Raw genomic sequence first — 14,587 nt, 5'->3', positions numbered from 1 at the left:
TTTCTTCTTCTTCTTCTCCGCAACGGCCCCTAGTACATAGTTATATATTCTAGCTGTAGGTCCTTCTGGTTGTACTATGTAGGATGCCACCTCAGGACGGCCTGATGAGCAGTGCCTTGTTCATGCTCGGGATCCGAACTGGCAAAACTCTGGGCTGCCCAAGCAGAGTGTGCAAACTTAACCACATGGCTATGGGGCCAGCCCCAAGAGTGGGGGAGTTCTTGCTAAACTGAGTTAGCAGGATTTTTGCTAAAATTGGACTCTGCAAGGATAGACACAGAAGCCCAAAGTTGAAGACTAGTTGATAAAAGGACTTAGAGGAGCCTGACTAAAGTTTGGTCAAGCAGAGAGTCTTTGTTGCTATGCCAATAAAATCCTACCATGTCTATTTCATATACCTAGGCCATTATCATAACAAAGTTTTAGGTAACCGTCCCTGCAGAGTATTAGGGCCAGCTCTAGGTACCCTTGCCAAGTCCTGAGTCAAAAGTGAACGCTATCAATGAATTCTCAACTATTAAGTTTTATAGTCCACTTCCAAATCCAACATCCTTCAAATCTACTTCCAAACATATTCGCCCTTTTCCTGTCATTCGTATTAGGCTGATTCTGCAATTATTTTGGTGTATAAGCTGTTTCACCCCATAGGGATTATACTATCCCTCTTAGACTATTCTGAGGCCTAACCCTTATTAACAGTCTGGAGGCGATGAAGGGTGGTGGGGGCAAACACCACGGGGAGACCAAGTATCGCTTTGTGAGGCCCCTGCTTCAACTGAGCTCGTTGTGTGATATTCAGGCAAGGGAAACTTTCTCCTCTGGCAAGATGGAGAGAGCCACTTTTGCTGGCCTGGAGGGCAGGGGAATTGAGGGTTTGAAGATTCTCAGACTTGTCCATCCAAGTATCTCTATTCCATATTTGAGGGTACTATGTTTCCTTTCGGGACCCCAACTTTGACGTGAGACTCCTGTCAAGGCTATGTATCCAATTTCCTTTGCAGTTCTGCTATCCTTGCAATCAGATCCTGGGTGTGATTTTCAGCGCAATCTGCCCTGCAAGTGAAAGAGATAAGTCTCCTTAAAGCAACAACAAAGCACTTCTGGCTTTTAATGGATGCTCTAAGCCTATCAATTTATGTTTTCAAAGCTTCCAATATAATCACAAGAAGTCAGCCCTGCACAAATTTGTTATTCTCATTGCTCACATATTATTCAAGTGCCACAGAACTGAATAACTCAACATCTTGCCTTCTATATACACCTCATCCCAATTAACCACAGATAAAATCCCTATTAATTGTGATGCCATTCAAGCATAGGGTTGTCACCACCTCAGTTATCACCAGTAGTGATGTCTTTATTGCTTTCAGACCACTAAGTAATCTAACTCTAAAATCCAGTCTTGAAAGTCTGCTTAAGAGGGTCACTTTTAGTGCCGCCTGTTTTACACTAGGTTCCCCTGGATGCAGAGTCCAAAATAAAACCCTATGTGCTACTAATATATTAAGGAATGAAATCCCTGGGAAGCAGGAATTACGCAAAATGGGAGTATTTGGGAAAGGAGCGAGTGCAGATACGAAGGTACACCACCGTCTGGCAAACACTTGATGTCAAGTGCAACTGACTGTTCAATCTCATAAGATCATCTACTAAGGGTTGTATAAATTCTTGTGCCTCAGAATAGTGCATTTGTGGAGATCATTAAATCTCCCATGGTCAAATTCTTGCCCATTAGTTTGGGCACTAATGTTCCCAAACTCTGGTTTGGGCATGCATGGGGCATGTATAGATATCAAATGGGTCCTGCGGCATCTCATGCCTCAGCAACAAGAGGGGTACTCTGAGGCTGGAGGTGGGAGGCAGGTGACATGGGAATGAGTAAAGGTGCTGTTGGGTTTGTGCTTTTGTGACATTTACTGCTGTGGTGGTGACTAAGTAGACTCCATGTAGAGATGACCACTGATGAGGAAGCTTGGGTGAAACAAATGGTCAAGGGTCCCAGGTAGGGGAAGCCAAGAGGAAATAAGCTGGTGAATAAGACATGGAGATATAACGCCTACCAATTCAACATGCAATCAAAATATGTCTATGTCAAAGAATATAATTTAAGGTGCCAGTATGGCGCAAACCATAGTAAGACCTATGATTGGTATGCACATAAAAAATATGTGGGATGAAAAGCTTATTAAACTGAAAAAGGCAACAGTGTTCTCAAATGTAAATGAACCAAGTGATGCTGTTGTAAAATGATGTTTTGTATCAGAGGAACAAAATGCGCCCAGTGTCCTTCACCCATTTATATTTCTCCTTTGGTCCCATGAGGCATTTATGTTTTCGACTCCTGTGAAAAGGAGTAGTAGTAGTAAGTACCATTTACTGAGAGATTATCATGTTCTGGGTGCTTTATGTAACTTATTTATTTACTTACCAGTTTTAAAAACTATGTATTGCTTCTGTTTTAAAGATAAGGAAACTGAGGCATAAGCAAATGACCTTAACTTGTCCTATTTATACAGCTAGCAATGGTAGAGCAGGAATGACATCCAGAAACATCTGGCCATGAAGCACAGCTGCTGAGCAGTTACTGTATGCACTGATGGATAGATAGCACACTGTATTAGTTAGGGTTCTTCAAAGAAACAGAACCAACATTTATTTTATGTATATATACATGTCTGTAGGTATGTTTATATATATATGTATATACAGAGAGAGAGAGAGACTTATTATAAGGAATTGGCTTATGCACGTGGAGGCTGACAAGTCCCGACATCTGCAGGGTGAGTTGGCAAGCTGGAGACCTAGGAGAGCTGATGATATAGATCCAGTCTGAAGGTTGGCAGGCTTAGACCCAGGGGGAGTTGATGTTTCAGTTGGAGTCTGAAGGCAGGGAAAAAAGCCCATGTCCCATTTCAAAGGTCATCAGGAAGGAAGAATTCTCCCTTGAAGGATGTCAGCCTTTTTGTTCTATTCAGCCCTTCAACTGATTGGATGAGGCTCACCCCACATTAGGGAGAGCAATCTGCTTTACTCAGTCTGCTGATTCAAATGTTAATCTCATGCAAAAACAGCCTCACAGACACACCCAGAATAATGTTTGACCAAGTATCTGGACACCTTGTGGGCCAGTCAAGCTGACACATGAAGTTAACCATCAGTCACCCCTTGCCTTTTTAGTCCTCATGGCTGCCTATGGTTCCTATTTTATAGTTGAGACATGGCGGGTAATAGAGATTAACTGATTCTCCCATAGTCACTCTGCTAGTCATCAGAAGAGCTGAGATTCACACTCAGCACTCCTGGGAGCCAATGCTGGAGTTGTTTCCCCCACATATCACACTTCTTTCATCAAGAAAATTTCTGTTCTACAATGAGGGATTGTTGAGGAGAAGATGACGAGGGTGTGTATTCAGCTGTGCTTCAGGAAGATTAATTAGCAGGGAGTATGGAATGGATTCGAGCTTTGTCAGGGGTAGGAGACAGCTGGGAGACTAATGCTCATTCTAGAGCCTCATTTCAAATACTTTTAGGTCATTAACTATGGATGGATTTAATTGTTGACAATTTGAAGCATAATCCTAGGTTGAAATATTGTATTAAGTCTCTTCTCAATTTACTAACAAAATGAATTTTAAATAATTTTTCTTTTATAGTAAATATATCCTGTATTTCTATAGTGTTTGTTTAATTTAGCTTAGTTTTATTTAGTTGTTGAATTACTTTCATTTTTCTTTTCTAAACACTTAAGATTAAATATATATTACCATTCACTTTTTACAGATTGGAAAATTAATTAATTTAAGTATATGTTGGTACTTACTATTGAAAGGCAGTAGAACGCAAGGGTTAAGAACTGAACTCTGGAGCCAGACTGCCTGGATTCAACTCCCAGATCTGCCACCTACCAACTGGGTGACTTTGGGCAAGCTGGTAACCTCTCTGTGGTTCAGTTTCTTCTCTGTGAGTGGGTGCTGTAAATGAGTCATTGTACGAAAAGCACTTAGAACAGTCCTGGCACAGGTTAAAGTACCTGAGGGTCAGCTATTTTTATCATCATATGGCAGACTCTATTCTAGGTGCCAACGATAGAGCAGCGACTAAAACAAATGAAATCTTTTAGTCCTTTGCTTTTGTGAAACTTACATTCTATTGGCAAAGGCAGACACCTATTCTTATTGTTTATCAAATAAGCAATTTTAGCTAAAAATATTATTTTTACAATAGAAGAAACACACGTGGTATGTAAACACAAAACTTGTCTAACCTCAGTGGTAAGTAAGACATGTGAAACAACTAAACATTTTTTGCTGATCAGTTTGGCAAAGAAGAAGAAATGTTGCTGGTGAGGTTGTGGGGAAAGAGGATTTATGGCACACTAAATGCCACGACTTTTCTAGATGGCATCCTCAATTGCCTCCTTCTCCCTCATACTCCACATCGAATCTGTCTGCAAGTCCTGTCGTCTCTACCTTGAAATCCACATTCAGGAGCCACCCCGTTCTCTCCCTTCTCCAGTGCAGGCCACGCTCGTCTCTTGTCTGGACTATTACAACACACACCTAACCAAACCCCTACTTCTCATCCTCCATTCTCCACCCAGCAGCCCGCGATGCTCTTGGCAGGTAGCGCTGATCACATCACTCTTCTGTACAAAAGGCTTCCCACCATGGGTAGAACCCTCGTGAGCTGAACCGCAAATGCCTGCCCCACATTCCTCCTCTCACCATTCCACTCCGGCCGCCTCAGCCGTACGAGTCTTCAAACCTGCCAAGCTCGGTCCACCCTTGAGCTCTTCCTATTTGTTCTCTCTATGTGGAACAAGTTGCCCCAGAGGCAGACTCCACCCAAGTGTCACATCCTCAGATCTGCCTCCCAACCGTGCTATCTAAAATACCAGACTTCGTCACTGTACCCTTGCTTTCTTTATTTTTCTTCAAAGCACTCATCACTCTTAACTCACATCATGAATTTAATTGTTAACTTGTGAATTGTCTGCCTCCCCCACCGTGTAAGCTGCATGTTGGCTGAGATCTCACCTGACTCGTTCACAGCTGTATCCCCAGAGCCCGGAAATGCCTGGGACTCTGTTTGTCCTCAATAAATATTTGATGAACAAATGAATGAGTAGCAAAAGCCTTAAACATACTAATACTCTTTTACCAAGAAATTCTACTTCTAAGTGTTTAAAAAGCAGACAAAGAGATGCTACAGGAATGTTCAGTGTAGCATCATGTTAGTTCCAAATTGGAAACAACCTCTCAGCCCAACAGTAGGGGATTGATTCATAAACACTCTACATTCATATGTTAAATACTCTGCAGCTATTGAAATATATGTAGTAAAATATTATTTCATAGCAATGGAAAATAGTCACAATATATTATTGAGTGAAAAAAACAGATTACAAGACAAAGTGTAACAGTCCATTTTTAAAAAGAATTTATATTTATTGTATATTTAGAAAAAATTTGGAGGATACGCAGTTCACCAAAACTCAGAGTGGTTATCTCTGAGGTGTGGAATTATGGTTCTTTTTAAATGTTTTTCTTTGTGCTCCTCTGTATTTTTCAAAATTTTTACAATGAAAACATGACACATCTACAATGAAAAAAAGTAGTAAAATATGTTATTGCCTTCTGTATTACAGAGTATATTTCTCAGGGTGATCTATGCAGGATCCATTATCTTTTTTCTAATTGCTCTTACTGAAGACTGAGTGCTATTTTTGCTTTGAGGTGGGTGTCTGTGACCTCGGGGTGGATCAGGCTGCTTAAGGCCTTGACTCCAAAAGAGACAGGTGACTCCAGGGGTCAGCACTTTCAGCCTTTTCCCAAGTAGAGAATGCGGTGTAGCTTCAGATAGATTCTTTCTACCAGCAGGACACTGCAGAGCAGTATTGCCACATTTTAAGTTCTCCAGAGCTCATATCCAGAGTTGCCTGTCATAGAAATTTTAGTATTATTGTTCCCTGTCAGCCAGCTAGGAACTTGATGGGTGTTATGGATTCAGTGTTGGTGTCCCCCCAAAATTCATATGTTGAAATCTTAACCCCTAAGTGATGATTTTGGAAGTGATTAGGTCATGAGGGCGGAGCCCTCACGAGTGGGATTAGTGCCCTTATAGAAGAGACCCCAGAGAGCTCTCTCAGCCCTTCAGCCATGTAAGGACACAATGAGAAGACAGCCGTCTGTGATCCAGGAAGTGGGCTCTCACCAGATACTTTGCTGGTGCCTTGATCTTGGACATCCCAGCTTCCAGAACTGTGAGAAATAAATGTTGTTTAAGCCACCCAATCTATGGTATTTTTTGTTATAGTATCCTGAACAGACTAAGACAGTGGGTTTTGGGCAAATTCATGAGTTGCCCTACATAATCCACTCTGTCTCACAAGTGGGAGATTCCTCTTTGAACAAAGATGAAAGAGCTGGGCGGCAAGTAGACATTTTATAAGTCAATTAAAAAAATGCATAGCAACCAGACACACTCACAACTAGAACATACAACTATATACCGGGGGGCTTTGGGGAGAAGAAGAAGAAAAAAAAGATTAGCAACAGATGTTAGCTCAGGTGCCAATCTTTTTTTTAAAAAAGTACATGGAATATCATGCCTTGTAGGAACAGAGAGGGAAAGAATGAAGAACTCAGTGTAGGGAAGGAGGTGTAAACAGCCTCTTCTCCAGAAATAAAAAAATAGAGATTATTTACCTTAATCTTTTTTTTTTTTTTTAAGATTGGCACCTGAGCTAACATCTGTTGCCAATTTTCTTCTCTTCTTTTTCTTCTCCCCAAAGCCCCCCAGTACATAGCTGTATATCCTAGTTGTGAGTGCCTCTGGCTGTGCTATGTGGGACACCACCTCAGCATGGCTTGATGAGTGGTGCCATACCCTCATCCAGGATCTGAACTGGCGAAACCCTGGGCCTCCAAAGCTGAGCACGTGGACTTAACCACTTGGCCATGGGGCCAGCCCCCATATTTACCTTAATCTTAAACTCATCATGAATTCACCCAAGTAGACCAATGTCAGGTCAACTTAAAATGAAACCACATTTCTTTCTTTATTTTCTCAAATCCATTCTTATGTTAACCTGCAAGTGTTTTGGCCAGAATCCCAGTGGATTTCGGTGAAGAATACATTTTCCCCCCAGTTTAAGTTTGCTCTGTTGATGCCACAGAGTGATATTACCCAAGAAGTAGCTATGAACCCAGGACAAATTTGTAAAATTTGTAAAACACACGGTTAGTGTGAACGATTGATGATGCCATTTCTTATGAGATCATCCTCTATGTAGCATAGAGTAGTTTCATTTAAAAAATAGGCAAATATGTACACTTTAAAAATAAATTTTATGCTATATTATACTGTTAAAAAACAAAAATTCAATTGAGTAAATTTCGAGTTCAAATTGGTTTTATTCCACAATTCACGTATTCGGTAACATCCTATCTAGCAACGGAAAGGAACTCCAAGGAGCAACAGGAAAGGAAAGGGTTTTAAAGGCAGAAAGTGGGAGGGGAAAAAAGTAAATTATTAGCAAAGAGTGCCTTTTTCCTGGCAAGGTCACCCTCCTACGGGAGCAGAATGGCTTCTCAGGTAGATGACCTCACTAGTGCTGACCAGGTAATTCCGTGTTGAATGGTTAGAGGTCACATTCCTGTAGAGGCTGAGATAGCACTTAAGTTAGGTGTTAAGTCTTGGTTTGCTGACGTGGGGTTTAGCACAACTGACTCCATTTTGGGCCTGTTATCTCCTTTTTAACAATATCATAATTTCTTGAGGACTTTTCTGTACATGGACTATAATACGAATTCTTTTCTTAAAGCAAAGAGTAGTTTTATAACAGAATTTATCCTTGTAATCAAAATCCTCAGGTGTGTATACAAGTTTGTAATATGTATTATTCTGTGCTTATAGTGATGCTGTAAGAACCCAAATTTCCCAATTTGAATGCAGTTTATGGAGTTGCAATACCTTGTGGGGGCTGAGGGGGAGTAGGGGGGCGGGGCTCATGTTTCTTTAGAAATAAGTGTCGTAAAGAATCCCAGTGTTGTGAAGTGTGGAAACGAACAACATTCAAGTAAAAAGCAGCATACAATTCTCTTTGCTGTTCTGCTTCCAACAGAAACAATGAAAGAACTGGAACTCTCTCTTATAGTTAGTTTCATGAGAAAATGGCCAGCAGTTGGAAGAGGGTTTCCAAAATGGAGGAACAACAGGTCGCAAGTTAATTGAAAAGAGTCTTGAAGGGCGTATTGCTTAGACCTTATATGTAGCCACCATATGGAAAAGTATGGTTAACTTTGGAGAACAGAAACCTGCAATGCATTTCCTTGTCTTTCTTTAGTGATTATCTGAGTTGATGGAGGAAAGTCTAGGAGAGAGAGAACATAGATCTTCCAAGAATGTCTCCCTCCTGAATGACATAGGTGGAATCCTCTTCCTATAGCACCCTTCGAATATCTAGCTTCTCTCACGCTCTGGAGCATCAGAGTGATAGAAGCTTCCCTCAGAGGTGGAAGGCTCCCCTTGGGGCAGCCTCCACCTGAGGGCTGACTTTGCTAGGGCTCTGTTTGTTGACTCAGTGTAGCCTGGCCATCTGTATTCCCTGCTGGGCAAATGTTCCTTTCAGGATTCAGCTCAGGTAGCACATGGAGACCCAGAACACACACACACACACACACACACACTCCCTCATTTTTCACTTCTGGGGAAGCCCTTCAGAGAACATGGGCCGGTCTCTGACCCCCACCAGCAGATGTCTCTCCTGTGTCTGAACGCCAGTATCCTCTCACATGCTTGTGTCTGCAGCCAACTTGGGTCTTGATCCAATTCGACCCTCTCCCCAGTTCTTGGTCAGGGAGTCAGGGCTTCGCACTGTGCCTGCTATTCTGCTTTGAAAGATGTTTTCCTAAATAGGCTGTAGGAAAATAAGATATGTTTTGAAATTATTTTTAATACGTCTAACTGGAAAAGACAGATTCCTTCACTTTCAAGTGACAATATAACACAATAATTTCAGTAAGTTTTGCCACAAAACATTCTCAAAAAAAGAAGTATGTGCAGAAGACTTAGTTTTAAGCAAAATATCTGCTTTGTGACTCCAGGTAAGTCTAAAATGTATATATGGTCAAGTGGCTCCTCTACTTAAAACCTGTCTGGCATCCTTATTGCCCAAAATTAATACCAGAAATTAATTAACAAAAGTATTATAATAAAATGTAATAATATTTAGCCTAATATATGATATAACAATATTGTTCTGAGGATATTTTTCTGGATTTTGTGATGCCTGTGATATTTGTCACCTTTTAAAAATTGTAATTTGTTAGAATTACTTTTCTCCTTCTAAATAAATGTTAACTTTTGTATAAATGTTATATTATTAAAAAATAAATATAAAGATATTTCTTAAATAAAAACAGTAATTTTGCATTGCCTTTATTGAAGTGGAATCCGCAGTTGTATTCAGGCCCCACAAAACCTGGATCTGGGGCTGGCCCCGTGGCTGAGGGGTTGAGTTCGTGTGCTCTGCTCTGGTGGCCCTGGGTTTGCTGGTTCTGATCCCGGGCACAGACCTACACACCACTCATCAAGGCATGCTTTGGCAGCATCCCACATAGAAGAACTAGAAGGACTTACAACTGTGATATATAACTATGTACTGGGGCTTTGGGGAGAAAAACAAAAAGAGGAAGATTGGAAACAGATGTTAGCTCAGGGCCAATCTTCCTCTCTCACACACACAAAAGCATGCCTTTAAAAAAACAAACAAAAAAACCTGGATCTGTCCGTGGTCATACCTCAATTAGAATTCACCTAGAGTAGATCCTGTGACTATAAGCATCTAGAAAAACTAGAAGTAGAAAAAAAAAAAGGCCAAAGGTAAGAAGGTTCCTCATTTATCTTATCTCTCAATGAAAGAGGAAATTCCTTTGGATTTCTTGGGAGGAAGTTTTAACCTAAAGTTTGTTTCCTTCAGGGATTCTTAGGAATCACTTTTTCAACATGACCTTCTAATCCTGTGTCCAAACCATGGGCAACCTCAGGCTTTCCACCTGGGTACGTTTTGGATTCACAGGTGTGTCACAGCCAAGGTACTTTCTCCTTTGCAAAGGTCCTGCCCCCGACCTAGCCCTCCAGATCCTCTTGTAGAAGGTTGCCTACACTTCTCTAGTCAAAGCCAGCTTGTATTCTCCAACCCAGTCTCTGAACCCATTCCATGTGATACTGCAGAAAAGACAGATACCTCCAGGTGGAGAGATTGACAAATCCTGGTCTACCGTGGTGGGTGCCTCTTTTTAGAAGATTTGAAATCCTCCCATTCTGTAACTGGGCCCTCAATAAATAATAGAGAGAGCCATCAGCTAAATTTATATTATTACTATTATCTAGTATCTTTTTTTCTTTTTAGCCTCACAAGCTGTGTTACATGTTTTCCGCTAGAGTAAAGCTTTGATAATCCAGAAGATTTTTACCTCCAAAAAAAAAATAGTAGATTCAGCACAAAGACGTGACAACAAGGCTCCCCCTCAAAGCTCAGGAAAACTTATTTTAGGTGAAATTAGTCTTCTGAGAACATTAACTTTCTCTAAGCAATAATTTGAATATAAGTGTCTGAAACGTTGAATGAACCTGAATGTAGCCTCAGGCATGCGTTTGACTGTACTGGCCTGTCTAACGTGGAGACCTAGTCAGTTGTGTCTTTCCAATCAACTCCAAGGGATCGGCTGCATGAAGTCTAGAAGATGAGAAACTAAAAAGGTAAAATTTTTCAGAGCATCTCTATTACTGTGTAGAGAAGCTGGTGCTCTGGCTGATCTTTGGGGCCATTTCCATTTACTACTCATCAAGCACAGAGGGATGGTGCTGAGTGGGTGGATGGGTGACTCCTTGCTTATTCTATGCTTATCAAGCCTGCCTTCTGATTATAATCTTGTTTTCCCTGGAGATTCTCCTACTGAGAAAGTGCTGGCTACAGAAAGCTGGCAATTAAAGTCTTGGCAGTTATATTTTTATGGTTAATTAATAAGTTGGCATTCTCCCAACCCTTAGCACCACAGGACATACAGACCAAGTGGAATTTCTAGGATAGCAGAGCAGATCCTGGATGGCCTGTAGTGACCTCATTCGACACTGTCTCCAAGGTGGAATGACTTGAGTGGCCACTTGGGTCTCTAGATGAGCTCTTTATCTCCTTCTCTCTAAATGTAAGAGAGTTAAGTGTTAAGTTTGTCTTAGATCTGGTTAGTTGGATTTTGGTTCATAGGTACAACTAAATTCATGTTCTAAATGTCCTTTCTTCATCCATTCATTCAATTATCCATGTAACAAATTATTAGTATTGGTTACCACTCTGTTCTAGGCATTTTTTTAGATACTGGGGATACATTAATGCATACAGCACAGTCCCTCCCCAATAGGGGCTCTCACTCCAGTTGGAAAAACGCTTTTTTTTTTTTTCAGGGGAAGATTCACTCTAAGCTAACATCTGTTGCCAATCTTCCTCCTTTTTTCTTCCTCCCCCACGCCAAACGCCCAATATGTAGTTGGGTATAGTTGTTGTAAGTTCTTCTGGCTTTTCTACATGAGCTGCTGCCACAGCATGGCTACTGACAGGCAAGTGGTGTAGTTCCTTGCCTGCCAGGCTGCCTGAGTGGAGTACGCTGAATTTTAACTGCTAAGCTATGAGGGCTGGCTGAGAAAACCACATTTTTTAAAAAAACAATCACATGATATGTTAAGTACTATGACAGAGTTATAGAAAAAAAGTGTTATAGGAATGCTTAATTGTGCACATAGCAAAGTCAGAGAAGGTTTCCCATAGAAGGTAACATTTGAGCAGAGTTGCAAATGTTGGCCAAGAGTTTGCCAGGCAGATGGAATAATCGGAAATTTTCCAGGCAGAGTGAAGAACATCTTCAAATATGTGGCTCAGTCAGGATGGATTGCAGGATGTGTGTGCATGTGGATTGGGGAAGAGAGAGGAGGAAGATGGATGAAGATGGAAAAATAGGCAGGTGTCAGGAAAGGGCTCTGTATGTTAGGCTAAGGAATTTATATTCTTATCTTGCACACTAGAAGAGAGATCTTTGAAATATTTGCCAGGGAATATCATGGATCACAAAACACTTGTCTGATTATAGAAGATGGATTGGGTAGGGATGGGCCCGGCAGCAGGCAGACTAGTTGGAGACTGTTACCAGGGTCTAGTTGAGGGCTGAGGGTTTGAACTGAGGCAGTAAATACAAGAGTGGAAAGTTGAAACAGACTTCAAGAAAAATTGGGAGAAAAGCATCAGAGGGTTAGGATGAGGGAGAAGCCTTGCATGATTCCCACATTTCTCACTTGAGGGGATGGGAGTGCCTTCAACCGCAAATAAGAAATAAAGGAGAAAGAGCAGGAGGTTTGTTTATGGAGAAACGCAAGAGGTGTGTTGTATGTATTGACTTGGATCTATCCGAGTGGACATGTTCAGTTGATGATTGTAAATAGACATTTGAAGGTCAAGAGAGATATCCAGGCTGGATATAAATGTTTGAGGATTAAAGAATGGGTAATAAGTGAAGCCATGGGAATGGATAACATTGCCCGAGAAGATCTTGTAAAGGGAGAAGAGAATGGGGCCAAAGTCAGGACCCTAGAGAACTTTAGCTTTTAAGGGACGAGCTGAAGACTGAGGGAAGTGAAGGGGCAATTGATTCGTTTTGGAATATTCTCATGTTAAATGGTCCAGTTGATAATTACCAGGACTATTCCTCCTTGCCTTTTTTCTTTCTCCTCCTCCCCTCCACTTCATCTTCTCCTCTATCAAAACGTTTTCTTTTTCCTTTTTCTCCTCTTTCTTCTTTCTTTGTCCACCTCCGTCTCTGTCTTCTCATCCTCTCCTCCCTTCTCCTCCCCTCTCCTTCTTCCTCCTACTCCTCATTTTCTTTCTTAACTCTTGACTATTCCGAAATAAAATCTAGGGACACTGAAGAAAGATTTTTTTTTCTAGCAAGTTTTTTTCCTACTCAATCTCAGAATCTTAATATAGACAAAACACCATTTACTTACTTTGTAATTGCTACATAACAGCTAACAGTAAGACAAATGAACATTATTGAGCGTCCATTAGGTCCCATGAATTATGTCACTGGAATCTCCCAAAATCCTGTGGGAGAAGTACTCTAATTATCCTCATTTTAAAGAGGATGAAACAAGGGCTCAGAGAGCTTACACAGCTTTACAAAAGTCATACAACCAGATGTGGCGGTTAAGATTCAAACTTACATCCGTGTGCCTAAGTCCTGTGTCATATTTCCTTTCCCCATTTCCTGTTACGTACTTGCTCCTCTTGCCAGTTCTAGTGTTGCAATGTTCCATCCCTTTGTACTCAGCATCTCTTTGAATCCTTCAAGTCTTAACTCCTGTTGGCCCGAGTCCCTTTCTGATTCACCTTTCAGTGGCTTTAAGACGACTTGGTGGCCACTGGGTCTGTTTCAACTTTTCCTGTCTCTCTCCTACTGAAAGGTTTTGGATTTGTCCCTTGATGGTTGATTTTGCCACCAAGGCAGGTGACTTCACTCCTGAATAGTAATAGTAATAATAATAATTTAAATTATAATGATATGGTAATAATAATAATAATAGCAAAAGCTTGTACTTATTATGCATCAGGCATATGCTAGCTACTCTTCACCTCACAGCAGCCCTGCGCATCGTCTACAGGGTGTGCTGGACTCACCACAACTCCTTTGTATCAGGACTTGGCCCTGGGTAGCCTTCCAGGATTCTCACTTGGGGTCAACTCCCTACTCTGCTGGGTCCATGGCTAAGTCCCAGCTGGCCCCTCTCCTGCTGGCAGCTAAGATCTTCTCCCTGGCTAGGCCCTCCCACTTAACCCCCAAACATGTGGTCTCTATTCCCTGGGACTTTTGCCCTCGACTTCTACTGTTTTTGAAAACAAACACTCCAAAATCTACCTTAAGAAATTGCTGACAATGTTCCCAACAGAGTATTAATGGGTCTCACTGTCATAGACAGAGAGATAATCAGAGACTGCGTCTTCTGGCACAGACTACGAGGGAGGCAGCACTGGCCTGATAAACTATCCTCCCAGTTTTCTGGAGGCAAACGTTTCCGGACTAGTTGAATTTTATTTTATTTGCTTGGTTTCTCTGGCTGTAATAAACCGGGTAACCCCCAGCCTTCTTGTGACAGTGGTGGGGCTGGGGAATAAGTCCTGCCTCTCAACTCCCAGGTCCCTGCCTCCAAAATGGGAGCGTCCCTCCTCGGAGAGACAGAAGTGGCCTGGGGTTCACACCCCACGTGGGCTGTTAACGTGCTCCTGTAGCAGTAGGTCTACCCCATGGCAGAAAGGCAACCCCTGTTTACGGAGTAGAACACAAAATGCAGGTTAATTTTTAAGATGAAATGAGACTTCAGATTTCCTACTTGCTGCAGACTGGATTTCAAGGGTCCTCGCCTCTCTCCTCTGAGGCCAAAGGTACTTTGGTGGAAGACTCTGTGAAGCTCAGGTCTGGGGTGGGGGTGAGCTGCGGAAGGCCAAAGAGGCTGGTACATGTTAGGTGCTCAATAAATTCCT

Source organism: Equus przewalskii, chromosome 8, assembly GCF_037783145.1.
Source record: "Equus przewalskii isolate Varuska chromosome 8, EquPr2, whole genome shotgun sequence".
Lineage (NCBI taxonomy): Eukaryota > Metazoa > Chordata > Mammalia > Perissodactyla > Equidae > Equus > Equus przewalskii.
This window is presented reverse-complemented; position numbering follows the sequence as displayed.